This window comes from Salvelinus sp. IW2-2015, linkage group LG36 (genome assembly GCF_002910315.2).
Source record: "Salvelinus sp. IW2-2015 linkage group LG36, ASM291031v2, whole genome shotgun sequence".
NCBI classification, from domain to species: domain Eukaryota; kingdom Metazoa; phylum Chordata; class Actinopteri; order Salmoniformes; family Salmonidae; genus Salvelinus; species Salvelinus sp. IW2-2015.
The window spans coordinates 34,563,443-34,591,260 of NC_036875.1; the positions used below are offsets into that span (position 1 = coordinate 34,563,443).

The 27,818-nt window shown below is 42.6% G+C and overlaps 1 pseudogene; it reads left to right on the plus strand.

Annotated features, from left to right (window-relative positions):
- Positions 1-10,567: 10,567 nt before the first annotated feature.
- Positions 10,568-27,818, plus strand: part of LOC111959505 (inactive phospholipase C-like protein 1) — a 133,058-nt pseudogene continuing 115,807 nt past the window's right edge.

Here is a 27,818-nt window from a genome sequence, read left to right on the forward strand (position 1 = left end):
ATGCACTCCTCGATTACAACATCTGCTCGTTAGAGGAGCCTCCAGGAAAGTAATGACTTTTGTCCTGTAATATCTTAACATAGACCTGGTGAATCTGTATGTCTTCTGATTTCATTGCAGTCATAGGCACAAAAAATGGAAACATTTATTAAGAAGGTGCATATGGTTATTGTTTTGTAGTATATTGGGAGCTCTTGTAAGACTTTGCTTTCACTTGACTCTCAACAATGAAAACATGAAAGCATGTCACAGAGACCTTCTTGATGGAGCGGAAGGTTATTATCCTTCTACAAGCACTTTGTCAGAATTAACAGATGGAAGGAAAAGAAAGGATGTTGCCAAACGGAGGTAATAGAGGAGGAAAGCTAAGAAAAAACGACACAAATTCTTGAACAGAAAATTTATATCCCTTTGTCTGGAAACTGTCGGAAGATGTCTAACCAGACACTGAGCATGACCGACCAGAACAACAGGAAACTGTCAGAAAGACGGCTAACCAGACACTGAACTGGACCGACCAGAACGACAGGAAACTGTCAGAAAGATGGCTAACCAGACACTGAGCATGACCGACCAGAACGACAGGAAACTGTCAAAAGACGGCTAACCAGACACTGAACTGGACCGACCAGAACGACAGGAAACTGTCAGAAAGATGGCTAACCAGACACTGAGCTGGACCGACCAGAACGACAGAAACGTCAGAAAGACGGCTAACCAGACACTGAGGTGGACCGACCAGAACGACAGGAAACTGTCAGAAAGACGGCTAACCAGACACTGAGCTGGACCGACCAGAACGACAGGAAACTGTCAGAAAGACGGCTAACCAGACACTGAACTGGACCGAACAGAACGACAAGAAACTGTCAGAAAGACGGTAAACCGACACTGAACTGGACGACCAGAACGACATGGAAACTGTCAGAAACGGGCTAACCAGGACACTGTGCTATGACCACAGAACAAACCGGGAAATGTGAGAAAAGATGGCTAAAAAGACACTGCGCTTGGACTAGCTGGACCGACCAGAACAACAGGAAACTGTCAGAAAGACGGCTAACCAGACACTGAGCTGGACCGACCAGAACAACAGGAAACTGTCAGAAAGATGGCTAACCAGACACTGAGCTGGACCGACCAGAACAACAGGAAACTGTCAGAAAGATGGCTAACCAGACACTGAACTGGACCGACCAGAACAACAGGAGACTGTCAGAAAGACAGCTAACCAGACACTGAGCAAGACCGACCAGAACAACGAAGAAGAAGAAGACGAGCCAGCAAACTGGCTGCTAATCTACACAGTATCCAATGGTCTCTACTACACTGTTACAACAGAGTTAAAACAGTCATGGACAGAACTATATACAGTACAGTTGGAAATTGTAGCTCTTATGTACTTACTGTATTCAATCAAGGCTATCACAGGAGACTATACTGTATTTGTCCAGAGAACAGTAGCCATTGATTCCCTAACCGGGGTGCCAGTCTGGTTTTGTAACAGCCAGATGACAACACCGATACTTGGACAGAAGCAGACCGTCACCCCGGCTAGCCAGTAGTCATTTTAATTTATGTCTCAGTCAAATGATTTGGACACCACATGCTACATGTCTTTGTGGTCTGGAGGAATGTTAAAAAAATAACCTCAGCAGAGAACGGCTGAAGACTGGAAGTGCATCCTACTCCCTATGTAGTGCATTACTTTTGACCAGAGCCTTTATGGGCCCTTTGTCAAAAGTTGTGCACTACAATAGGGAATAGGGTGTCATTTCGGAATCAGACTGGGGCTTTCAGACAGGAAACCACTGTGATTCTAGAGTCACACAGGCCAGGCCAGAGCCGAGGACAGTAAGAAGGAAGCCAGGGCCTTCTTTAAACACTGCATACATCAGTACATTAAACACCCAGGACCTAAACAATACGTTCCTTTCTTCCCCTGCCAGGCTGAAGTGCTGGTCGCTGGCATACATCATATGCACATAGCTGAGTGAAAATAAACTCCTCTGCTCCAAATGTGTGTTCTCTTTCACACACACCATACCGTATGACCTATCAGAGTTGTCCCTGACCGTATTACCTATCAGAGTTGTCCCTGACCATATGACCTAATCAGAGTTGTCCCTGACCATATGACCTAAAACTCAAAGAAAACTATGGGCCCTAGTTATAGGCTCCATAGGTTTTGTGGTCAGGGACAACTCTGGGCCCGTAACATACTGAATGCACCAAGTCTAGAACCAACAGGACCCCTAAACAGCTTCCACCACCAAGCCATAAGACTGCTAAACAAGACTGCTAAATAGCTAATCAAACGGCTACCCAGACTACCTGCATTGACCCCTTTTTGCATTAACTCTCTTTCACTGACTCTATGCAAACACACTGTAGTCTACCCACACACTCACACATACTTTACATCTGTACACCCAACACACACACACACACACATCACACACAACACACACACACCACACACACACACACACACACACTACACACACACAACACACTACATACGCCAATCACACACATAACATGCACACACATGCATACAATGCAACACACTCCACACACACACACACACACACACACACACACACACACACCACACACTTTCACACTCACCACATACAGTACGCTGCTTGCTACTGTCTATTATCTATCCTGTTGTCCAGTCACTTTACCCTACCTCAGTATACTGCTTGCTACTGCTGGTATCTATCCTGTTGTCTAGTCACTTTACCCCTACCTACAGTATACTGCTCTACTGTCCTATTATCTATCCTGTTTGTGTACTTTACCCTCTACCTACAGTATACTGCTGCTACTGTCTATTATCTACCTGTTGTCCAGTCACTTTACCCTACTACAGTATACTCGCTGCTACTGTATTATCTATCCTGTTGTCTAGTCACTTTACCCCTACCTACATATACAGTACTGCTGCTATGTCTTTATCTATGCTTGTGTCTAGTCATTTACCCTACCTACAGTATACTGCTTGCTACTGTCTATTATCTATCCTGTTGCCTAGTCACTTTACCCTACCTTATCTACATGCTACCTAAATTACTTCGTGACTCCTGCACACTGACTCGGTACTGGTATTGTCGTATATGCCATGTTATTACCTCGTACCCCTGCTCATCGACTCGGTACTGGTACTCCCTGTATATAGCCATGTTATTACTCGTACCCTTCTCATCGACTGGTATCTGGTACTCCCTGTATATTATCATGTTATTACCTCGTACCCCTGCTCATCGACTCGGTACTGGTACTCCTGTATAATAGTCATGTTATTACCTCGTACCCCTGCTCATCGACTCGTACTGGTACTTTCTCCCTGTATATTAGCCATGTTATTACCTTTCGTACCTCCTGCTCATCGACTCGGTACTGGTACTCCCTGTATATAGTCATGTTATTCCTCGTACCCCCCTGCTCATCGACTCAGTACTGGTATTCCCTGTATATAGCCAGTTTTACTTCGTACCCCTCCTCATCGACTCGGTACTGGTACTCCTGTATATACCATGTTATTACCTCTCGTACCCCCTGCTCTCATCGACTCGGTACTGGTACTCCCCTGTATATAGCCATGTTATTACCTCGTACCCCTGCTCATCGACTCGGTACTGGTATTCCCTGTATATAGCCATGTTATTACCTTCGTTACCCTCTGCTCATCGACTCGGTACTGGTACTCCCTGTATATAGCCATGTTATTACCTCGTACCCCTGTCTCATCGACTCGGTACTGGTACTCCCTGTATATAGCCATGTTATTACCTCGTACCCCTGCTCATCGACTCGGTACTGGTACTCCCTGTATATAGCCATGTTATTACCTCGTACCCCTGCTCATCGACTCGTACTGGTATTCCCTGTATATAGCCATGTTATTACCTCGTACCCCTGCTCCAATCGACTCAGTACTGGTACTTCCTGTATATAGCCATTGTTATACCTTCGTACCCCTGCTCATCGACTCAGTACTGGTCTCCCTGTATATATAGCCATGTTATACTCGTACCCCTGCTCATCGACTCAGTACTGGTACTCCCTGTATATAGCCATGTTTATTACTCGTACCCTGCTCATCGACTCAGTACTGGTACTCCCTGTATATAGCCATGTTATTACCTCGTACCCCTGCATCATCGATCCAGTACTGACTCCCTGTATAATATTGCCATGTTATTACCTTCGTACCCTACCCTCTTTATGTATTATGACTCGGTACTGGTACTACCCTGTATATAGCCATGTTATTACCTCGTACCCCTGCTCATCGACTCAGTACTGGTACTCCCTGTATATAGATTGTATTACCTCGTACCCCTGCTCATCGACTCAGTACGGTACTCGTTATCACTGTGTATTTATTCCTCATGTAACTATTTCTATTTTTATTTTTGTATCTTTAACTTTGCATTGTTGGAAAAGGACCAGTAAGTACGCATTTAACAAATAAATGTATTTGATTTATAATGTTGATCTGTGTTTTAATATGGTGTTTGATTGTGTGTGCGTGCGTGTGTGAAAGCATTAGTCTGAACCTGCTGTCTACGAAGCATGTGACAAATACAATTTGATTTGATTTTGTAATGTTGTGTCTGTGTGTTAATATGGTGTTTGTGTGTGTGTGTGTTGTGTGTGTGTGTGTGTGTGTGTGTGTGTGTGTGTGTTGTGTGTGTTGTGTGTGTGTGTGTGTGTGTGGTGTGTGTGTGTGTGTGTGTGTGTGTGTGTGTGTGTGTGTTTGAGTGTGACAGAAGACATGCAAGTGTGTCGGGTGTGTGCACGTGTAAGTGTGACAGAGGGAAACCATGTTGTTGTCGTTCAAGGGAAACATGGGTTACTGGTTTGATTAGTTGGATTTATGTTGCTCCTAGTGTCCGACAATGTTATATCTCACAGCTTGAGGAAGTAGTCATGGATGCGATTGATGTACACTGAGTGTCAAAACATTAAGAAACCTGCTCTTTCCATGACATAGACTGACCAGGTGAATCCAGGGGAAGCTATGATACTTATTGATTTAACTTGTAAATCCACTTCAAGCAGTGTAGATGAAGGGGAGGAGACAGGTTAAATTAAGTATTTTTAAGCTTGAGACAATTGAGACATGGATTGTATATGTGCCATTCAGAGGGTGATGGGCAAGATAAAAGATTGAAGTGCCTTTGAACGGGGTATGGTAGTAGTGCCAGGCGCACGGTTGTGTCAAGAACTGCTGGTTTTTCACGCTGAACTGTTTCCCGTGTGTATCAAGAATGTCGACTACCAAAAATAAAATCCAGCCAACTTGACACAACTGTTGGAAGCATTGGAGTCAACATGGGCAGCATCTGGAATGCTTTTCAGGGGGGGGTGGGGGGGGGGGGCAACTCATATTTAGGAAGGTGTTCCTAATGTGTTGGTATACTCAGTGTATTTAACACTATGGGGTTGATTACAAGTCATTGTTCCAAATTAAACTTCTATGTGATTCTATCAATAAAAATGTCAGTATCCCAGTGCTGTGCACTCTAACCCCATCCCAAACCTTAACCCCATCCCAAACCTTAACCCTATCCCAAACCTTAAGGTTTGGGATGGGGTTAAGGACCCACCCCCCAACAAACGTGGAATACTGAAGTGAGAACGTGAGATCTTGTTGCAGAGGAACAAAACATTAATCCTCCAGAATATAGGCCACATTTAGGCCTAAAAATAATGTATATCTGTGGTTAAGAATGAATGGGGGAAAAACGTAGGTTTGGTGGAAGAAACACATTCTGTACTACATGCAGACTGCATTAGAGTATAGTGAGTGGTTTGGAGAGCAGGTGTGAGTCTACCGGTCTTCATGCCCTAGCACAGAATGAGTCAGAGAGATAGAGAGCGAGAGAGACGAGAGGGAGATGGAGTGAATAACAGAGGGATGTGGAATAACAGAGGGACATCGCATCTGCTGCCTTCCTCCACTCCCTATTACAATAAGAGAGTAGGAGGAGGAGGATGGAAAGAGCTATGGGAGAGATATAACAAGATGATAGAGATATAAGGCAGCAAGTAGAGAAACAGCAGTCATCAGTTATAGCCTCTGCTTGCTATGGAGCCAATGACCTTACACATCTCAACACCTGCTGTACAGCCAGAAACTCCCCAAGACACTGCAATACAGCCATGCACACAGATACACACAATCACTCACACACCTGCCCTGTCTCACGCACATACACACACACATGCACACGCACTGATGTACACTAGCACATACACACATACGAGTGTGTGCACGCACGCACACACACAGAAATGCAATAGGGGTGAAGGAGAGGTCCATTTTTAGAGCTTTTTTTTTTACTGTCCTCCTGACATTGAAAGATTTATCCTGTTTTGAACCAGCATCTGCTAATGCCTAAATAGAATCAGGTAGCAGAACGAAACTCTGTCAATTGTGATTAATAACCTGGATAATCTGAATAATCTGGGTTTACAGTAACAATCCTTCAAACTGCTGATCCTCTTCAACCCCGGTAGGATCTGTCTATCAATAGGTTTGCATCTCACTCTTTACTTCATCCATAGATTACTCACATGTCATCAAAGCGCCACTGAGGAGCTTTCAAATATACACAAAGCACACAATCATGTTTGTTTGTTTTCCTTTCATGTGGTGACTATACCAAATGGCTTTGAGTTAAAAAAAATATGTTTTTTAAAATCCAATAAAACATTCACAATTATCCCAATAACTAATATTCAGAAGTTATCAAGTTACAAAAAGTGTGTGTACGTGTTGTTCAGCATTTATAAATATACAGTACTGAAATATAATATTTGTTTAACATGTTTGTATAAAGCATTTTGAATTGGCACGTGGATATTGAATATCCAACTCTGGAATTTGCCCTAGCAGTGACAGTGATGGAAAACACCAGGACTGGCCACCCAGAAGATAATATTTTTTGGTTGGCTGTCTTTGCCAAAACTCTCCGTTGAACGTTCTCAGTCCTCCAAAATTACTAATGGCAACAAGAGAATGTGAAATAAACGTTTCCAAAATGTGGCTCTAACAGAATTGTCTGATTAGAACAAAGGGCCTTGGCCCTAGCCAAAAGGAGTGTACTACATAGATAACAGGGTATCATTTGGGATGCAGCCATAGTCTACTACAGAGAAGTTAAGAGTATGAATAAATGAATGTGTATACAATATGTGACTGTATCTATTCAAATCCAGGCCTATGTGTTTCAGTTATAAAGTGTTTATGTCTGTCTAGAACAGTGTGCACATCTGTGTTGGAGTGAGACACATGCAAGTGTATATTAGTGGTGTGTGTGTGTGTATATTAGCGTGTGTTTGTGTGCGTGTGTGTATTTAAGTGGTGTGTGTGTGTGTGTATATTAGTGGTGTGTGTGTGTGGTCTATTAGCGTTTGTTGTGTGCGTTGTGTGTGTATTTAGTGGTGTGTGTGTGTGTGTGTGTGTGTGTGTGTGTGTGTGTGTGTGTGTGTGTGTGTGTGTGTGTGTGTGTTGTGTGTGTGTGTGTGTGTTGTGTGTGTGTGTGTATATTAGTGGTGGTGTGTGTGTGTGTATATTAGTGGTGTGTGCGTGTGTATTATTAGTGGTTGTGTGCGTGCCTGTATATTAGGTGTGTGTGTGTGTCGTCTGTATTTAAGTGGTGTGTGTGTATATTAGTGGTGTGTGTGTGCGTGTGTGTCGTCAGTCATGGGGCAGAGTGTGTTCAGGGTGAACTGTTCCTTGGCACCAGGGCGGCAACTTTCACTGGGGACAGGGGACATGTCCCCACATTCTGAAATTGTATTTTGTTCCCCCCAGTTATTTATCATTGGAATGTGATACTAAACGAGGCAACGGTGTGCTTTAGGACCATGCGGACGCCTCCGAGAGGGCAGGTAGGCTGTTTGGAGTGTTTATCCGACTGGATACATTTTTATAATAATGATGATGCCCCCCCACCTCTAAAACCAAAGTTGTGCCCCTGCTTGGCATCAACAAGTCTTTTTTCAAGGCCTGAGGAGGGAGACAGCAGACCAATTCACAGGCTCAGGCTGGCCATCCACACACACACACGCACACCCACTAATATACACGCACACACACCATAATATACACACACACACATACACACGCCACTAATACACACGCCACTAGCACACACACACACACACACACACACACACACACACACACACACACACACACACACACACACACACACACACACACACACACACACACACACACACACACACACACACACACACACACACACACACACACACACACACACACACAGCACCGAGCCTCCAGAATACTCATCTCTCTCTGTTCTTTAACACCAGCATGACACATAACATGAAGGCACCAGTTTCACCATGGCTAGGCTATACAGAGAGTTGAATGTCAGTTGGACTTCTCTCAGTGCCCTCTGAAGCAATTCAATCTCTCTAACTTCATGGTGTCTTAGGGACCTGTAATATAGACAATGTAAAATGAATGGGATTAAGGTAACATATTATAAGAATATATATTAATTGAAGTGCTATTTGGTTTTTCACACCGAAAAACATGTGCAATATCTTGTGTATATTGGTTTGACCCGTAAGGAGAGATGATAGACCTATGGAAAATAGTCCATATTTTCCCTTCAATGAATGGATTTGAGTCAAAAAGCCATGGATATCAGCGTGGATATCAGCAGTGAGTTGCAAGGACTCGAGCGCTAATTACCCGATCGGCCTATCATACATGCCATAGCGCGCCCACGTGCCACATCTCAACTCCTGGCTAGAATTTGTTGTTGCGAACACCTGCAATAAAGAACGAGAGGCAAGTGAGCTTTTAACGAACTCACACCTACCTGCAAACTATTCCACCTCAACGAAAGGGACACATTAACTTTTGCTCAAGTCAATATGAGAGACCAATTGATAGGCGTATACTTCTTCAATCTATGAAGGTGCTCAGTTCAATCATAACTCTCCTTTTAAAATACAAAGAGTACAAATATGCCTAAATGACTGTAGCCTATATATACTGAACAAAAAAATAAATGCAACATGTAAAGTGTTTGTGTCTGATTCATGAGCTGAAATTAAAGATCCCAGAAATATTCCATACTCACAAAAAGTTTATTTCTCTCAAATGTTTATGCACACATTTGTTTACATCCCTGTTAGTGAGCATTTTGTCCTTTGCCAAGATAATCCATCCACCTGACAGATGTGGCATATCAAGAAGCTAATTAAACAGCATGATCATTACACAGGTGCACCTTGGGCTGGGGACAATAAAAGGCCACTCTAAAATGTGCAGTTTTGTCTTGTATTTTCTATTTTTAATGGTTGGCTTTAGGCTTATATATTTTACTTAGTTGAGACGGAAGTTAAAGTCCTACTGCTACTTTGGCCTATAAGCTATCTCTGAGTTCTATGCTCTCATTTCTTTAGCCGCCAATGGATCACAGTGTATCAATGTGTCCATATGGCAGAGGCTGGTGTTCTCCATTAGTTGAATTTAAATGTTTAGATTTGTATTATTTTTATTCAGCTTTTTTTATGATTAAGCAGGTGACATTGATTTTAAGAAACAAAAACGTTATTATTAAAATGAAACTGTTCCATGAAAATGCGCATTGGCTATGAAAATAATGACAACTTGCACTCAGATCGGTAGAAATGCTAGCATAAATTGTGAGCTTACCCAAACTTGAAACTCACCTGCTGCCTATGGTCAGCTCAGGGCCTGTTCTAGCCTTTTTGGAGCCCTTAGCAAGTTTTTCAGTTTTAAAGTTAATTTCCTGCAAGTCCAGGGGGCCCCCATTGACTTATGCCATGTTAATATATATGTTAATATAATATCTGAGTGAGAATGACTAACAAATCAATGGGGGCCCCCTGGAGGTCAGGGCCCCTGGGCACATGCCCTGTGTGCCTGGTTGGTATTTGTCCATGATTGTTACAAGTTTAGATTGCTGTCTAGACTAAGTACCAATCTAAAAATAGTTAGCTGAAATGGCTGATTAAGTGACCGTCAGTGACTGCCATAACAAGAGGAAATCTGCTGATGCACAACCACATTTCGAAATTGCACCTGCTGTATCCTACTATTCTTACTCTCAATAGTTAGTTAAGACCCAACTGAGTTCCTTTTTTGGGGGGTCGGACCCTTAGTGACCAGGGGGGTAGGAGCCCCTGTAAAAAACCTTTGCACCCATTGGAATGGAAATCAAATGCAAGGGATTCGTTCTGGCGCTAGCCCTGGATGTGTTCCTCTCTAGTGAGTCCCTCCTGCCTTTCCTTGGGGTCCGCTGTCCCTAGCCCTCTCCTCGCGACGAGAACATGTGGTACGCTTCCAAAATGAGGCATTCCAGAGCCAGCTACATCTGACTCCACCCATCCAGCATTGTTTTGTCAACTGCGTGCGTTTTGGAGCTACGAGTGCCAAATACCCATGTGTATTGGTTGCTTGGCGCGTCAATTATGATTTATAGAATAAGTGGGAGGAGCAACGCCAGAGAGAGGTGGGGAGGACTAGAGGCGGAGCAGCTGTCAGTTGTGTTCGTTCGTCCTTCTCGTCAAAATCTGTTGCAGACTCGACTAAAGTGTTTAGCAGCTCAGCGTACTTTGAGAGCTTAACCAATGTACGGACCTATGGGAGATAAATCTTGTTCTCCCCATAACAACATATCACCGCGTAAAGTTGACTGCCTTGCACTTTGGTAACTGTTGGATGGTAAGGTAGACTGAGTTGGCTTCTTTGAGCAGGAAGGTTAGGCTACCCTGGAAGACTACACCTAAATACGTGTGTTGTTTTAAGGATTTGTATGCGAAGTTTCTTCTTCCGAATGTTAATCTATCATTGAGTGTGAGGTAGCATCGTTGGAAGTATGCAGGACTGCTGCCAATCTGTGAGGTTGGGACTTGTTGCGTGAAAAACACATCCCCCGGGAATAGTGTTTTCGGGTAAACCCTTTTTTAAAACCAATTTGCATTCAAGTCGGTGCGTGTCAGTGGTGTTTTGATTTCACAATAGGGCAGATTTTCAAGTGTCTGTGGTGGGTGTTCCCCAATCCTCTGATTCTAGCCCTGACAGTATACAAGTCAGGTCGACTTTGTGGAGACTGGAGAGCGAACATGAGACTGGATGTGATGGACTTTAGGCGTGATTAAAGAAATTGAAGTAATTACCTAGGCCTACCCAACTGCCGGACCGGAGCGGCTTTAATGGTCTAACGGAACAGCCGTCGCCAGATGTGCGCTGGAGTCCAGTTCCGTGGTTCATATTTTTGGAAAGGCGCAGCAGACCCCTCCATAGCCTACCCGTGCACTTATATGTAAATAAATGGCACCCATAAACAACCAAAGACCAATGCAAAATCACTCCGAGGCAATACGTCGAATTTAGTGATTTCCTATAGCCTGTAACCGCTGAGAAGATGTCGGAGCAAGAACGCTATGGGGACGGACTGTGCGACGATGGAGCTCCGGAGATCATCCCGCCGAGAGCGTCCAGGACGGGAAGGCGGAGCGGAGTCATCCTCCCCATCCAGGACAACGATACCATCGTCCTGGAGGCAGTGAGGGCAGCCCCACGCAGGAGCAGCATCATCAAGGTAAGATAGATTAGTTACTTAAAGGGATGGTTGAGGCTACATGTAATGATAACACTGGCAAATTATATCTGAACGATTTAGGTTAACAGATCTGTTAACCTAAAAGCTTACCTGAGCCATTTGTTTACCTTAGTTCACCCCATAAAATCAAATAGCCAGGCCTCAAATTAAAAAGCCATCGGCTAATGCAGTAGTTCCCCACCTATTTTGGTTACTGTACACCAACTGAATTTTGTTCTGCCTGGAGTACCCCTGAAGTATCCCCTCGTGCATTTTACCAGTAGGCCTATGGTCTCTTGAGTCTTCTCAAGTATCCCCTGTGGATTGGCCAAGTACCCCCAGGGGTTATATTACTCCTGGTTGGGAACCACTGGGCTAATAGCACTGGAGCCTTCCATTGCACTGTTCAGAATGTGTATTCATCCACTTAAAATGTCTCTGCAACAGACACTAGACATGGAGCCGCCGGATAAAGGACGGTCAGTAATGAATAGAAGTAGGATAGGCTACAGTGGGTTGTGATTACATTAGTGTGCGAACATGAACAAGCACCAGACAAATGCCAATACTCTTCAGAGACGGTCTCAATTTGGGTCTCAGACATATTAATCCCTCACACTGCACAGCGAAATCAGTTGTGTACATTTAACTCTGAAAGATATGTTCACTGAAAATACAGAGTCCCACTGAACTGGTGATAAAATAACACTTTGGAGATTGTTAAAGATTTAACTCTGTTGCGGTGTTCCCCATTCAACTTTTAAAGTGTTCAAATTAACTTAACTGTGGTGTTTGCCAATGGTGTAAAAATAATTGAAAGTACTACTTAAGTAGTTTTTTTGGGATATCTGTACTTTACTTTACTATATATATTTTTGTCAACTTTTACTAAACTACATTCCTCAAGAAAATAATATACTTTTTACTCCATACATTTTCCCTGACACCCAAAATACTTTTTGACAGGAAAATGCTCAAATTCACACACTTATCAAGAGAACATCCCTGGTCCTCCCTACTGCCTCTGATCTGAAGGACTCACTAAACACCTACTTCGTTTGTAAATGATGTCTGAGTGTTGGAGTGTGCCGCTGGCTATCCGGCGATTTAAAAATGCTTAATATGAGGAATTTGAAATGGTTTATATTTTTACTTTTGATACTTAAGACCATTTGAGCAATTCCATTTACTTTTGATACTTAAGTATATTTAAAACCAAATACTTATAGACTTTTACTCAAGTTGTAGTTTGCTGGGTGACTTTAACTTAAGTCATTTTCTATTAAGGTGTCTTTACTTTTACTCAAGCATGACAATTGAGTACTTTTTCCATCACTGGTGTTTGCATAGCCCTACTGTAGATGAATACGCAATACCTACAGTGTAAAACATGATTTAGAGTAAACTGGACTAACTTTGCTTAGGGCTGACACTTTTACACTTTCTCAGTGTATGAAATGAACACCTGTAGTGTTATCTTTATATCTATTTTTATAACACTGTATGGTTTAAAGCCTAATTTGCATATTTACCAGGGTGTCTTTTTTTTTTTTGTGAGTTGTGCTTACCACCCATGACTGTATTTGTTATTTACGGAGACATGTTTATTGAATTCTTTAATTTAAAAGACCTGTGGCTTTCACCAAGTGAGTACCTAGATGTATGCTCTATGACGATATTTCTATCATTAGGCCTTACTTTGATGGCCTAGTTTAATCTTAGCACAGTGGTGTTAAGGAACTCATGGTTTACAGGCCACATCAGGCCTGCAAGTCACATTAAGATGGCTTGCAAAGTTATGTATAATTTCTTTTGGAATTCAGAGTTAGGATATCCAACAGTTTACATTTTTGTTCACCAGCAACCAGCATTCAAAATGACTGTCAGGGTTAGGAAAGTTTGTAAGAAGATTACCTAAACCAATTGAACTGGAACAACAATTTCAGTAACGGATGCAAAAATAATTATTATATTTATCCTTGTGTAGCATAAGATTAATCAATCAATCAATCAATGTACATGCAAAAACAGATATTAAAAACAATTTAAAAGGAATTATACAATAGAGCATGCTGGGAAATATGATAAGGATGGGCACGGTTTTGATGGGACTGTTTTACTCTCCAAAGTAAAACAGAGATTTTTAACATCAAAAACATCAAATTAACTGGGGGTTAATTTACACTCATGCAGAGTGAATTTAACTCCTGAATCAACACTAGAAATGTTACACTGAAAAATCAACACTTGCCATTTTTCTGTGTGGATGACAATCTTATTGAGGAATTATAAGAACTGTTTCTCATTTTCGAGGAGAGAAACTTGCAGGGCGCCATGGTTAGGCTATAATGGTGTTCTGAAACTGAAATGTCAGCCTTTTGGTCTGTTCGTTTGGATATTACTGTAGGCTACAGCAGGTGCCACTCGTGGTATCGTTTTGATTTTAACTGTTACGCACTGCATTTTTTCTGCAATGAATTCGCCAAAGAATGTAGGCTACACATTGAGTGAACAACCTGTGACTCCCGCCCGCACCTACTCCTGACAACAGCGCACATTCCACGCGCCGAGTGATCTCAATTCAGGCCCACACAGCCCATCACACATGTGTATTCACATGCCAAACCTGTGCCTAACCTGTACCATTATGCTCACTTTATCTACATTTCATAATGGAATTATGATTCACCTGAATATGTCAAAAACACACCCTCATAGAAGTTGTCTTCCAAAAGAAGCTCTCATCAGCACATTTAAATTCCAATATCTGATCATCAACAACGTTTGAATAGTTGTTATCAACTTAGATAACCTGTTTATAAAACAATAACAATTCAGAGCATCCAATGAAGAATGATCCTGCCCTCTATCTATGAGCTCAGTTCGTGTCTGCATCCAGGATGGACTGTGGTCAAATATGGTCTACAGTATATACTGACAAGATACCTAGAGTCTTCGCTAAAACAATGGAAGTAAAAGTTTGTGAAGTCGGGAACATTCTAGCCGAATAAGAGCGGGCAGATGCGCATGTGAACAAAAAAAAATCAGCTTCCTCTGCTTCACACTTTATTTTCACGCGGACATATTTTGGGGCGGAGTCAGCCGTCTTGCTTTGCCTCTTCCTCTCTGCTGTGGTTGACCCTGTGGTTGACCCTGTGGTTGACAACTGACCAGCAGCTACAAGCCAGTCTAGGGTGACATCATAGCTTTCCACGGTCGCTAGCGGTGATATGATGTCAGTTGACTTTACCAGAGGAGGATCATGTTGTTGATAGATCACTGTTAAAGACGTCCTCCAGCGATAGTATAAATAAGGTAAAAGACACAAACTGAAGGGTCAAAACGTATGTGTGGAGCAAGATAGTGTTTTTTTTTTTTTTTACTTCAAGGAGTTGGTCTGATGGTGTGACGTCATCGGCCTACCCCCTAGCTTGAGGAGCAATAGAGAACAGAAGGGGAAAGACCCCCTCCCACCACCCCTCACTTGTGCCATGTTATGTCATACCGGGACCACCTATTGAGAGTGTGCCTTTTGTTAAATAAATCAGATGTTAAATGAGGTGAAAAGGAGACTGGAGGAGGACTTTAAATAGATGTCCACCCTTAGAGGACTTCTATGTAGGCTCCATACTCGTGTGTGTGTGTGTGTGTGTGTGTGTGTGTGTGTGTGTGTGTGTGTGTGTGTGTGTGTGTGTGTGTGTGTGTGTGTGTGTGTGTGTGTGTGTGTGTGTGTGTGTGTGTGTGTGTGTGTGGTGTGTGTGTGTGTGTGTGTGTGTGTGTGTGTTTCCCAGCTGAGAGGCTCTGATGTGGTGATTGTGTTAACTGAGCCCTCTTTCTGTCCTAGTAGCAGGAAGTGTCACGGGTGATGCAAAGATAGAGGGATGTCAGTGACAGACACGGAGAGGGAAGGGAACAGAGGGAGGGGGAGAGAGGCAGAGGGAGAGACTAGGAGGGAGGGATGGAAGAGAGGGATGAATGCAGAGGGGCACAGAGGAAGGACAGGGATGGAGACAGAGGGAGAAAGAGATTAATTAGACAGAGGGCTTGTGACTTGGCCCAGCCTCATGATGGCAGTGCTCATATTAGGTCCCATGTGTGAGTAACTGTGTCCTCCTCAACCAAAGATGCCCAGACAGAGGAACCCTGATAGGAACCTGGCTAATCAACAGGACTTTGTTGTTTAGGGAAACCGATGGAGACCCACCCCTCAGAAATGAAGGGAAGGACGAGGTTGGCGGTGCCCATGTCTGAACTTCCCCTCTGGCTCTGAACAACACTGATTGATGCATCTACAGCCTCTGCTTGTCAAGTCTGTACATAGGAAGTGGTCGGCCCAGAGGTCCTGCGTCTTATTTTTTTGAGTCATTTCCTTGTCATTGTCTCACTGTAAATTATCAAAAGAACAACACAAGTCATTCAGTCACACGATCAGGCATTAGATGCCCAGACCAGAAAGTTACACTGGTCACCCTGTGTCTCTGTCTGCCATTCCACTAATACCCATTAAAGTCCATGGGCCAGACCCTGAAATTCAGGCTCACTTGGGTGACGATGTCTCATAGTGATTTTCTTGAAGGTTTATGTCCCCAGAGTTGGAACATGTGTGATATCAGTGCAGCAATGGGAGATTCCTCTACATTATTACTCTTTATTTCATCCCTCCATCACATCCATTTTACCCATAGGGATTTTACCTTATAGAATAAAATAAAACTTTATTGTCCATCCAGGATGGACATTTGTCTTTGGCATCAGCTTAAATTAAAATGATCACACACACATACATTCTCACATCCCATTTAAACCAGTCAGTCCATCATGTTGCATCCACTAACAACATAGAGGACATTAATACATTCACTCACAACCGGCCGCTGTCCCAACTGCACTGGATAGATCAGTACATATACTGATACAATTTACCATGCATTTAGTAGTCCAACAGCACAAGGAACAAATGAATGTTTGAAAACGTTCTTCTTGGCCTTGGGCATTCTGAAACGCCGGCCAGAGGGAAGCCTCTCCAACTGAAGGTGTAGAGGGTTGGAGAGGTCGCCAACAACAGCCAGTGCCTCCTTTTTGGTTGCCTTGTGGAACAGACTGGTCAAATGTGCCTGTGGTCGACCAATTACTTTGCTGGCTATGTTTACTATTCTGGTCAGTTTGCTTTTGCTCCTCACGCTCAGATTACCAGACGGTCATATTGAACAAGAGGATGCTCTCCACCAAGCTGCTGTACACCCTCTCCAGAACATCCTGGCTGACCCCAAACCCCTTCAATTTCCTCATTAAAAATAGCCACTGGCTTGCTTTAAAAAAATACAGTCTGCTTTCTCTGTAAAACTCAGTTTGTTATCAATTTGTGTCCCTTGGTATTTGAAACACTCAACCACCTCCACTGGTTGGTCGTTCAGAGAGAGTGGTTGGGACATTGGTAAGTTGTTGCCATTGATGATCAGCTCCTTTGTCTTTTCCACATTGATGTGGAGGGCACTTGACCGACACCATTCTTGAAGGTTGTTTAAAATAGTTGTCCCCATCTGACGTAGAATCTTTTTTTTTAAAGACTCCCACCAGAGCCATGTCATCAGCGTACTTGAAAAGGCTCACATTGTTTCCTTGGATCTTCATCTCGTTAGTGTAGATAGAGAACAACAACAGTGAAAGGACACACCCCTGGGATGCCCCTGTGTTCAAGGCCAGTTCATCAGAGAGGGCCCTATTCATGAGGACCCTCTGTGGGCATTCAGTTAATAACAAGTCCTTGATCCAACCTGCCAGGCCTCCGTTGACGTTCAGGTCCAGTAGTCGTTTCAGCAGTATGTGTATTTGCATTGTATTGAAAGATGAACTAAAGTAAAATAAATAAAAGGTGTGCATATGATTGAGCATGTTGAAGGGGACTAGCCACCATGTTCACCAAGGTCAGGGTAGCATTCTCAATCCCTCTCTGTGCCTTATAGGCAAACTGTAATGGGTCCAGTTGATCTGCTATGGACAGAGTAAGGTGCTTACTGACAACCCTTTCCATGCATTTGGCCAAAAGGGGCGTGAGGGCCACAGGTCGAAAGTCAATGGTGATTTGCCCTTTGACTTCTTAGGCACCGGTACGATGGTCAACACCTTCCAGGAGATTGGCACTGTACAGGTGCTCAGCAGGAGTTGAAACAGTCGTGTGAGAACTCCCTTGAGCTGGTCGGCGCAGTTCTTCAGTACTTTGCCCCGTAGTCCGTCTGGGCTCGGCGCTTTGTGTGGCTTAATATGTGACAAGCATGAGGCCACCTCGTTATCTGGACAGGAGAGGATTTGGGGATGTTCTCACATTATTGTTTACATTAGTCTTTAAAATCGACAGTGTCAAATCTTCCATAAAAACAGTTAAGGTCGTTTACAAAGAATGAACAGTGCAATTTTATTGTTCTCTTTTCTCTTCCCATCATTCATTGCATTAACCTGTCTAGGACATGCGTTCCGCTAGCGGAACCCCTCGACAACATTCTGCTGAAAAGGCAGCGCGGGAAATTCCATATATTTTTTTTAAATATGTAACTTTCACACATTAACAAGTCCAATACAGCAAATGAAAGATAAACATCTTGTTAATCTACCCATCATGTCCGATTTCAAAAATGCTTTACAGCGAAAGCACAACATATGATTATGTTAGATCACCACCAAGTCAAAAAAACACAGCCATTTTTCCAGCCAAAGATAGGAGTCACAAAAAGCAGAAAGAGATAAAATTAATCACTAACCTTTGATGATCTTCATCAGATGACACTCATAGGACTTGATATTACACAATACATATATGTTTTGTCCTATAAAGTTAATATTTATATCCAAAAACCTCAGTTTACATTGGCGCCATGTTCAGAAATGCCTCCAAAATATCCGGAGAAATTGCAGAGAGCCACGTCAAATAACAAAAATACTTATCATAAACTTTGATGAAAGATACATGTTTTACATAGAATTAAAGATACACTTGTTCTTAATGCAACCGCTGTGTCAGATTTCAAAAACTTTACGGAAAAAGCAAACCATGCAATAATCTGAGACGGCGCTCAGAAAAAAAGAAAAAACAATCCGCCATGTTGGAGTCAACAGAAATCAGAAATTACATTATAAATATTCCCTTACCTTTGATGATCTTCATCAGAATGCACTCCCAGGAATCCTAGTTCCACAATAAATAGTTTTTTTGTTCGATAATGTCCATTATTTATGTCCAAGTAGCTACTTTTGTTAGCACGTTTAGTACACATATCCAAACGCCCGTGCAGGTCCAGCCGAACGTCGGACGAAAACTTCAAAAAGTTATATTACAGGTCGAAGAAACTTGTCAAACTAAGTATAGAATCAATCTTTAGAATGTTGTTATCATATTCAATAACGTTCCAACCGGAGAATTCCTTTGTCTGTAGAGAAGCAATGGAACGCAGGTCGCTATCATGTGAAATGCGCGTGACCAGGACCTGGCTCTCTGCCAGACCACTGACTCAAACAGCTCCCATCTGGCTCCACATCACAGTAGAAGCCTCATTGAAGGTTCTACAGACTGTTGACATCTAGTGGAAGCCGTAGGAAGTGCAAACAGATCCATATCCTACTGTGCATTCAATAGGGACTGAGTTGAAAATTGACCAACCTCAGATATCCCACTTCCTGGTTGGATTTTTCTCAGGTTTTCGCCTGCCATATGAGTTCTGTTATACTCACAGACATCATTCAAACAGTTTTAGAAACTTCAGAGTGTTTTCTATCCAATAGTAATAATAATATGCATATATTAGCATCTGGGACAGAGTAGGAGGCAGTTCACTCTGGGCACGCTATTCATCCAAAAGTGAAAATGCTGCCCCCTATCCCCAAAAAGTTTTAAACCATTCCCATGCTTGTCTTGGATTGGCTGGACAGAACCTCTGCTCCACTTTATCCTTCCAGTCCTTTTTATCTTTCCACACTTTGACCTGAATTAATTTTGTTGCTCCTTTACAGCACCAGCATCGCCTTCACAGCACCAGCATCTCCTTTACAGCGCCAGCATCTCCTTTACAGCACCAGCATCCCCTTTACAGCATCAGTATCTCCTTTCAGGAATGCAAACTTCCTTTAATTGAGGCACATTTTCAAGTCCTTAGACACCCAGGGCTTGTTGTTGGGAAATACTTTGACAGTTTCTGTGTTAATGACAGTATACTCACGGAACTGGATGTATGATTTAATGCGGTCTGTCAACTCTTGGGGATCCCTGCACGAGTCAAAGTACACCTCCCAGTCTGTGATGTTAAAGCAGTCCTTGAGCTCCACCCTACTCTCCTCTGTCCATACCTGAATGGATTTCTCTACAGGTTTTCTGCATTTCACCTGCTGCTTGTATCTCGGGTAGGAGATGGATAACGTTATGATCTGATTTCCCGATGGGTGCTCCGGACACTGCCATGTATGCGTCATCTCCGTTGCCATAACACTGGTCCAGGATGCGAGTTGGACAGGTGACGTACTGTTTGAATCAGCTGATCGGGAAAGCCAAGAGTGGGGAGGTGCGCGGAGAGGGAGAGCGTATTAAAATCCCAAAGAACAAATACTGTCTGGTCAGCTGATAGTGAAAGCGCAGCATTGAAACAGTCTGTAATCCTGTCAGCAGCTTCCTTATTGTTAGGTCCAGGTACATAGACCAGAATAATGGTAATCTGTCCAAACTCAATTGGTAGATAGAATGGCCTGAATGATACAACGAGAGTCTCATAGTCTCTGGTGCACATTTGTTCAATCACATTACACTGCGTGGCCCAAGTATTATCTACGAAGATACATAGGCCCCCGCCTATTGATTTATGTAATGTTGTTTAGTCTCTGTCTGCTCCAATAGCAGTGTATCTATCAATGTTCCCATCAATAACAGTGTATCAATCAATATCCTGTCATTTAATCCCAGCCCCCGTTCCCGCAGGAGGCCTTTTGCCTTCTGGTAGGCCGTCATTGTATATAAGAATTTGTTCTTAACTGACTTGCCTAGTTAAAAATAAAGGTAAAATAAATATTACCCTGCTTGAGCCACGTTTCTGTAAAGCAGATTGAATTACTTCTACTGTGACAAACAATGTCAGTATACATCAAATTATTGCTCACATATACCCTTTAATCATATATCACTGGAAAGCTCACATTCACAGCTATCCACCAGACACATTTTTGGAATGTTCAGGTCAAGAGAACTTTGACCTTTTGACCTCTAGGGTACATTTCAGAATTACTTGTATAAATTGCAAAAAATACAAAAGGAAACCCGTATACAGTTTCAACTTTGTTAGACAAGTGGTTCTGAAAGGTCATGAAATTATCTTTCGAATATATATACTATGACCAACTTTGAAAGCACCACCTACAACTATTGTTTCAAAATAGCACATATTGTGCAACTGTTGGAAGCTGATTCCCATGTAGTGGAACACCTATGTTTTTTTCACACACACTGCTAGAACAGGGTTTTATATATTTTCCAATATATTTTCCAATATGGCCGCCAACCAACTCAGTGGGATCTAACTGGATCAATTTTGCATGATCATACCTGTATGAAATACAATTGTAGCATGCCCAGTAATATCTTAAAATGTTCATGGTGATGTAGAATACACCACCACATGAGCCAGGTGTGCCAGATATATATAAATTATTCACAGAATTGTTGTAAGAATGTGTCCAAAAACTTTCCCTAATGAAAAATATATCAACCCCTACAAAACAATTGCCATTAATTATAATCCACATAATAATTCACATTTCATGTTGCTGCAGGATTATATTCCTGCTGTAGCAAACTGTCTACAATTAAGATCCTACATCTGTAGGATAACATGGGGAAAAAAATATCCATGTTAAGTGTTTGAAGATGAAATATTACAATTAAGGATGGAAACATTTTCATAAACAATGATTCAGACAGTTTTTGGACACATTCTTACAACAATTCTGTGAAATGTATATATCTGGCTCGTGTGGTTGTGTATTCTACATCACCATGAACATTTTAAGATAATATAGGGCATTCTACAATTTCATACAGGTATGGTCATGCAAAATTGATCCAATAAGATCCCACTGAGTTGGTTGGCGGCCATATTGGAAAAATGATTCTGTGGGGTTTGATGCTTCTATCACAGAAGTTACAATCCCCAAACGTAGCTGTCCCACTACATGGAAATCAATGGCTAAGCTTCCAACAGTTTAATGTCAGTTGCACAATATGGGCTATTTTGAAACAATAGTTGTAGGAGGTGCTTTTAAAGTTAAACTAAACTCAGAAAAAAAAGAAATGTCCCTTTTTCAGGACCCTGTCTTTCAATTATCATTTTTTTAAATCCAAATAACTTCACAGATCTTCATTGTAAAGGGTTTAAACACTGTTTCCCATGCTTGTTCAATGAACCATAAACAATGAATGAACATGCACCTGTGGAACGGTCGTTAAGACACCAACAGCTTACAGACGGTAGGCAATTAATGTCACATGTATGAAAACCTAGGACACTAAAGAGTCCTTTCTACTGACTCTGAAAAACACAAAAAGAAAGATGCCCAGGGTCCCTGCTCCTCTGTGTGAACGTGCCTTAGGCATGCTGCAAGGAGGCATGAGGACTGCAGATGTGGCCAGGGCAATAAATTGCAATATCCGTACTGTGAGACGCCTAAGACAGCGCTACAGGGAGACAGGATGGACAGCTGATCGTCCTCGCAGTGGCAGACCACGTGTAACAACACCTGCACAGGATCGATACATCCAAACATCACACCTGCAGGATAGGTACAGGATGGCAACAACAACTGCCAGAGTTACACCAGGAACGCACAATCCTTCCATCAGTGCTCAGACTGTCCGCAATAGGTTGAGAGAGGCTGGACAGAGGGCTTGTAGGCCTGTTGTAAGGCAGGTCCTCACCAGACATCACCGGCAACAACGTAGCCTTTGGGCACAAACCCACCGTCGCTGGACCAGACAGGACTGGCAAAAAGTGCTCTAAACTGACGAGTCGCGGTTTTGTCTCACCAGGGGTGATGGTCGGATTCGCATTTATCGTCGAAGGAATGAGCGTTACACCGAGTCCTGTACTCTTGAGCGGGATCGATTTTTGGAGGTGGAGGGTCCATCATGGTCTGGGGCGGTGTGTCACAGCATCATCGGACTGAGCTTGTTGTCATTGCAAGCAATCTCAATGCTGTGCGTTACAGGGAAGACATCCTCCTCCCTCATGTGGTACCCTTCCTGCAGGCTCATCCTGACATGACCCTCCAGCATCACAATGCCACCAGCCATACTGCTCGTCCTGTGCGTGATTTCCTGCAAGACAGGAATATCAGTGTTCTGCCATGGCCAGCGAAGAGCCCAGATCTCAATCCCATTGAGCACATTTGGGACCTGTTGGATCGGAGTGTGAGGGCTAGGGCCATTCCCCCCCCAGAAATGTCCGGGAACATGCAGGTGCCTTGGTGGAAGAGTGGGGTAACATCTCACAGCAAGAACTGGCAAATCTGGTGCAGTCCATGAGGAGGAGATGCACTGCAGTACTTAATGCAGCTGGTGGCTACAACAGATACTGACTGTTACTTTTGATGTTGACCCCCCCTTTGTTCAGGGACACAGTTTTCCATTTCTGTAAGTCACATGTCTGTGGAACTTGTTCAGTTTATGTCTCAGTTGTTGAATCTTGTTATGTTCATACAAATATTTACACCTGTTAAGTTTACTGAAAATAAACGCAGCTGACAGTGAGAGAACGTTTATTTTTTTGCTGAGTTTATATATCATTTGAAAGGTAATTTCATGACCTTTCAGAACCACTTGTCTTACAAAGCAGAGAACGTATCAGGGTTTTCCTTTTTTAAGCAATGTATACAGGTCAATCTGATATGTACCCTAGAGGTCAAAGATCTGTTGACATGAACATTCTGAGAATGTGTCTGACAACGATGAGACAGCCAATAGGGAGGAGGTCAGAGAACTAGCAGTGTGGTGCCAGGACAACAACCTCTCCCTAAATGTGAGCAAGATAAAGGAGCTGATCGTGGACTACAGGAAAAGGGCGGGCCGGACAGGTCCCCATTGACATCAACGGGGCTGTAGTGGAGAGGGTCGAGAGTTTCAAGTTCCTTGGTGTCCATATCACCAACTAACTATCATGGTCCAAACACACAAAGACAGTTGTAAAGAGGGCACGACAACACCTTTTACCCCTCAGGAGAAAATATCCTAAAAAAGTTTTACAGCTGCACCATCAAGAGCATCCTGACCGGTTGCATCACCGCCTGGTATGGCAATTGCTTGGCATTTGACCGCAAGGTGCTACAGAGGGTAGTGCATACGGCCCAGTACATCACTGGGGCCAAGCTTACTGCCATCCAGGACCTACAGTTGAAGTTGGAAGTTTACATACACTTAGGTTGGAGTCATTAAAAAACTTGTTTTTCAACCACTCCACAAATGTATTATTAACAAACTATAGTTTTGGCAAGTCTGTTAGGACATCTGCTTTTACCAACAATTGTTTACAGACAGATTATTTCACTTATAATTCACTGTATCACAATTCCAGTGGGTCAGAAGTTTACATACACTAAGTTGACTGTGCCTTTAAACAGCTTGGAAAATTCCAGAAAATTATGTCATGGCTTTAGAAGCTTCTGATAGGCTAATTGACATCATTTGAGTCAATTGGAGGTGTACCTGTGGATGTATTTCAAGGCCTACCTTCAAACTCAGTGCCTCTTTGCTTGACATCATGGGAAAATCAAAAGAAACCAGCCAAGACCTCAGAAAAGAAATTGTAGACCTCCACAAGTCTGGTTCATCCTTGGGAGCGATTTCCAAACGCCTGAAGGTAACACGTTCATCTGTACAAGCAATAGTATGCAAGTATAAACACCATGGGACCACGCAGCCGTCATAGCGCTCAGGAAGGAGAAGCATTCTGTCTCCTAGAGATGAATGTACTTTGGTGCAAATCCAATCCCAGAACAACAGCAAAGGACCTTGTGAAGATGCTGGAGGAAACCGGTACCTAAGGTATCTAAATCCACAGTAAAACGAGTACTATATCGACATAACCTGAAAGGCCGCTCAGCAAGGAAGAAGCCACTGCTCCTAAACTGCAATAAAAAAAGTCAGACTATGGTTTGCAACTGCACATGGGGACAAAGATTGTACATTTTGGAGAAATATCCTCTGGTCTGATGAAACAAAACTAGAACTGTTTGGCCATAATGACCATCGTTATGTTTGGAGGAAAAAAGGGGAGGATTGCAAGCCGAAGAACACCATCCCAACCGTGAAGCACGGGGGTGGCAGCATCATGTTGTGGGGGTGCATTGCTGCAGGAGGGACTGGTGCACTTCACAAAATAGATGGCACCATGAGGGGGGGAAATTATGTGAATATATTGAAGCAATATCTCAAGACATCAGTTAGGAAGTTAAAGGTTGGTCGCAAATGGGTCTTCCAAATGGACAATGACCCCAAGCATACTTCCAAAGTTGTGGAAAAATTGGTTAAGGACAAGAAAGTTAAGGTATTGGAGTGGCCATCACAAAGCCCTGACCTCAATCCCATAGAACATTTGCGGGCAGAACTGAAAAAGTGTGTGCGTGCAAGGAGGCCTGAAACCTGACTCAGTTACACCAGCTTTCAAGAGGAATGGGCCAAAATTCACCCAACTTATTGTGGGAAGCTTGTGGAAGGCTACCTGAAACGTTTGACCCAAGTGAAACAATTTAAAGGCAATGCTACCAAATACTAATTGTGTGTATGTAAACTTCTTACCCACTGGGAATGTGATGAAAGAAATTAAGCTGAAATAAATCATTCTCTCTATTATTATTCTGACATTTCACAATCTTAAAATAAGTGGTGATCCTACCTGACCTAAAACAGGGAATTGTTACTAGGATTTAAATGTCAGGAATTGTGAAAAACTGAGTTTAAATGTATTTGGCTAAGGTGTATGTAAACTTCCGACTTCAACTGTATATAATAGGCGGTGTCAGAGGAAGCCCATAAAATTGTCAGAGACTTCAGTCACCCAAGCAATAGACTGCTTTCTCTGCTACCACACGGCAAGTGATACCGGAGCACCATGTCTAGGACCAAAAGGCACCTTTAACAGCTACTACCCCCAAGCCATAAGACTGCTGAACAATTAATCAAATGGCCACCGGACTATTACATTGYRCCCCCCCCCCCCCCCCAATTTGTTTTGTACACTGCTGCTACTTGCTGTTTATTATCTATGCATAATAGTCACTTCACCCCCCACCTAAATGTACAAATTACCTCAACTAACCTGTACCCCAGCACACTGACTCGGTACCGGTACCCCCTGTATATAGCCTCGTTATTGTTATTTTATTGTGTTACTTTTTATTATTTTTTAACTTAACTTGAACTGCACTGTTGGTTAAGGGCTTGTAAGTAAGTATTTCACGGCAAGGTCTACACTTGTTATATTCGGCGCATTTGACAAAGTTTGATTTGATGGATAACTGGGACTATGCATTCCAGTGATATATGATTTAAAGGGTATACGTGAGCAATAACTTGTTGTATACTGACATTGTTTGTCACAGGGTAAAATCCCTATGGACTGTTAGACCAGGTGCCTAGAAACAACAACAGAAGAAGAAGATAAATGTGCCACAAGTTCAGTATTGTGACATTACCGATTGGACTGACAGGGCAGGCTGGAATCCATTATGCTCCACTGCACACACTCTGCCCTTGGAAAAAGCCTCTCACACTAAAATGCTTCACAAAACAGACAGATGTATCTATCAAGGGATGATTGCATCTTGTTGCCCTGTAAAAGCATACAGCGAAGTTGGTTTGTTTGTGTGTGTGTGGAAGATAATAAGGATCGATTCCTTTGTGCTCTCTGTGCCCTCTGTCTGGCCTGTGAGTCAGTTGTGGATCAACGTCATCTAGATTATTATAAGGCCTCTTGTTTCTGCCTGGCCCTCCCAAGGTACTGTTGACGCGTGGTTAGAAAGGAAGCTTTCCATTCACTAACCTTTCACTCCAGATGCTCATAAAAGTCGCCCGTCCAGTTGATCCCTATGCTTTCTCTTAATCCTTGTGCACAAATACATTAAGCACTATGTCTTCCTCTCCCACTGATGATAAGGTTATGAAGAGCAATATAGAATTGAGATTAGAGGTCGACCGATTATGATTTTTCAACGCCGATACCGATTATTGGAGGACCAAAAAAGTCCGATACTGAGTAATCGGACGATTTTTTAAATTGATTTTTTATTGTTTTTTTGTAATAATGACAATTACAACAATACTGAATGAACACTTATTTTAACTTAATATAATACATCAATAAAATCAATTTAGCCTCAAATAAATAATGAAACATGTTCAATTTGGTTTAAATAATGCAAAAACAAAGTGTTGGAGAAGAAAGTGAAAGTGCAATATGTGCCATGTAAGAAAGCTAACGTTTAAGTTCCTTGCTCAGAACATGAGAACATATGAAAGCTGGTGGTTCGTTTTAACATGAGTCTTTAATATTCCCAGGTAAGAAGTTTTAGGTTGTAGTTATTATAGGACTATTTCTTTCTATACGATTTGTATTTCATATACCTTTGACTATTGGATGTTCTTATAGGCACTTTAGTATTGCCAGTGTAACAGTATAGCTTCCGTCCCTCTCCTCGCTCGAACCAGGAACACATCGACAACAGCCACCCTCAAAGCAGCGTTACCCATGCAGAGCAAGGGGAACAACTACTCCAAGTCTCAGAGCGAGTGACGTTTGAAACGCTATTAGCGCGCACCCTGCTAACTAACTAGCCATTTCACATCGGTTACACCAGCCTAATCTCGGGAGTTGATAGGCTTGAAGTCATAAACAGCGCAATGCTTGAAGCACAACGGAGAGCTGCTGGCAAAACGCACGAAAGTGCTGTTTGAATGAATGCTTACGAGCATGCTGCTGCCTACCACCGCTCAGTCAGACTGCTCTATCAAATCATAGACTTAAATATAACATAATAACACACAGAAATACGAGCCTTAGGTCATTAATATGGTCGAATCCGGAAACTATCATCTCGAAAACAAAACGTTTATTCTTTCAGTGAAATAAGGAACCGTTCCGTATTTTATTGAACGGGTGGCATCCA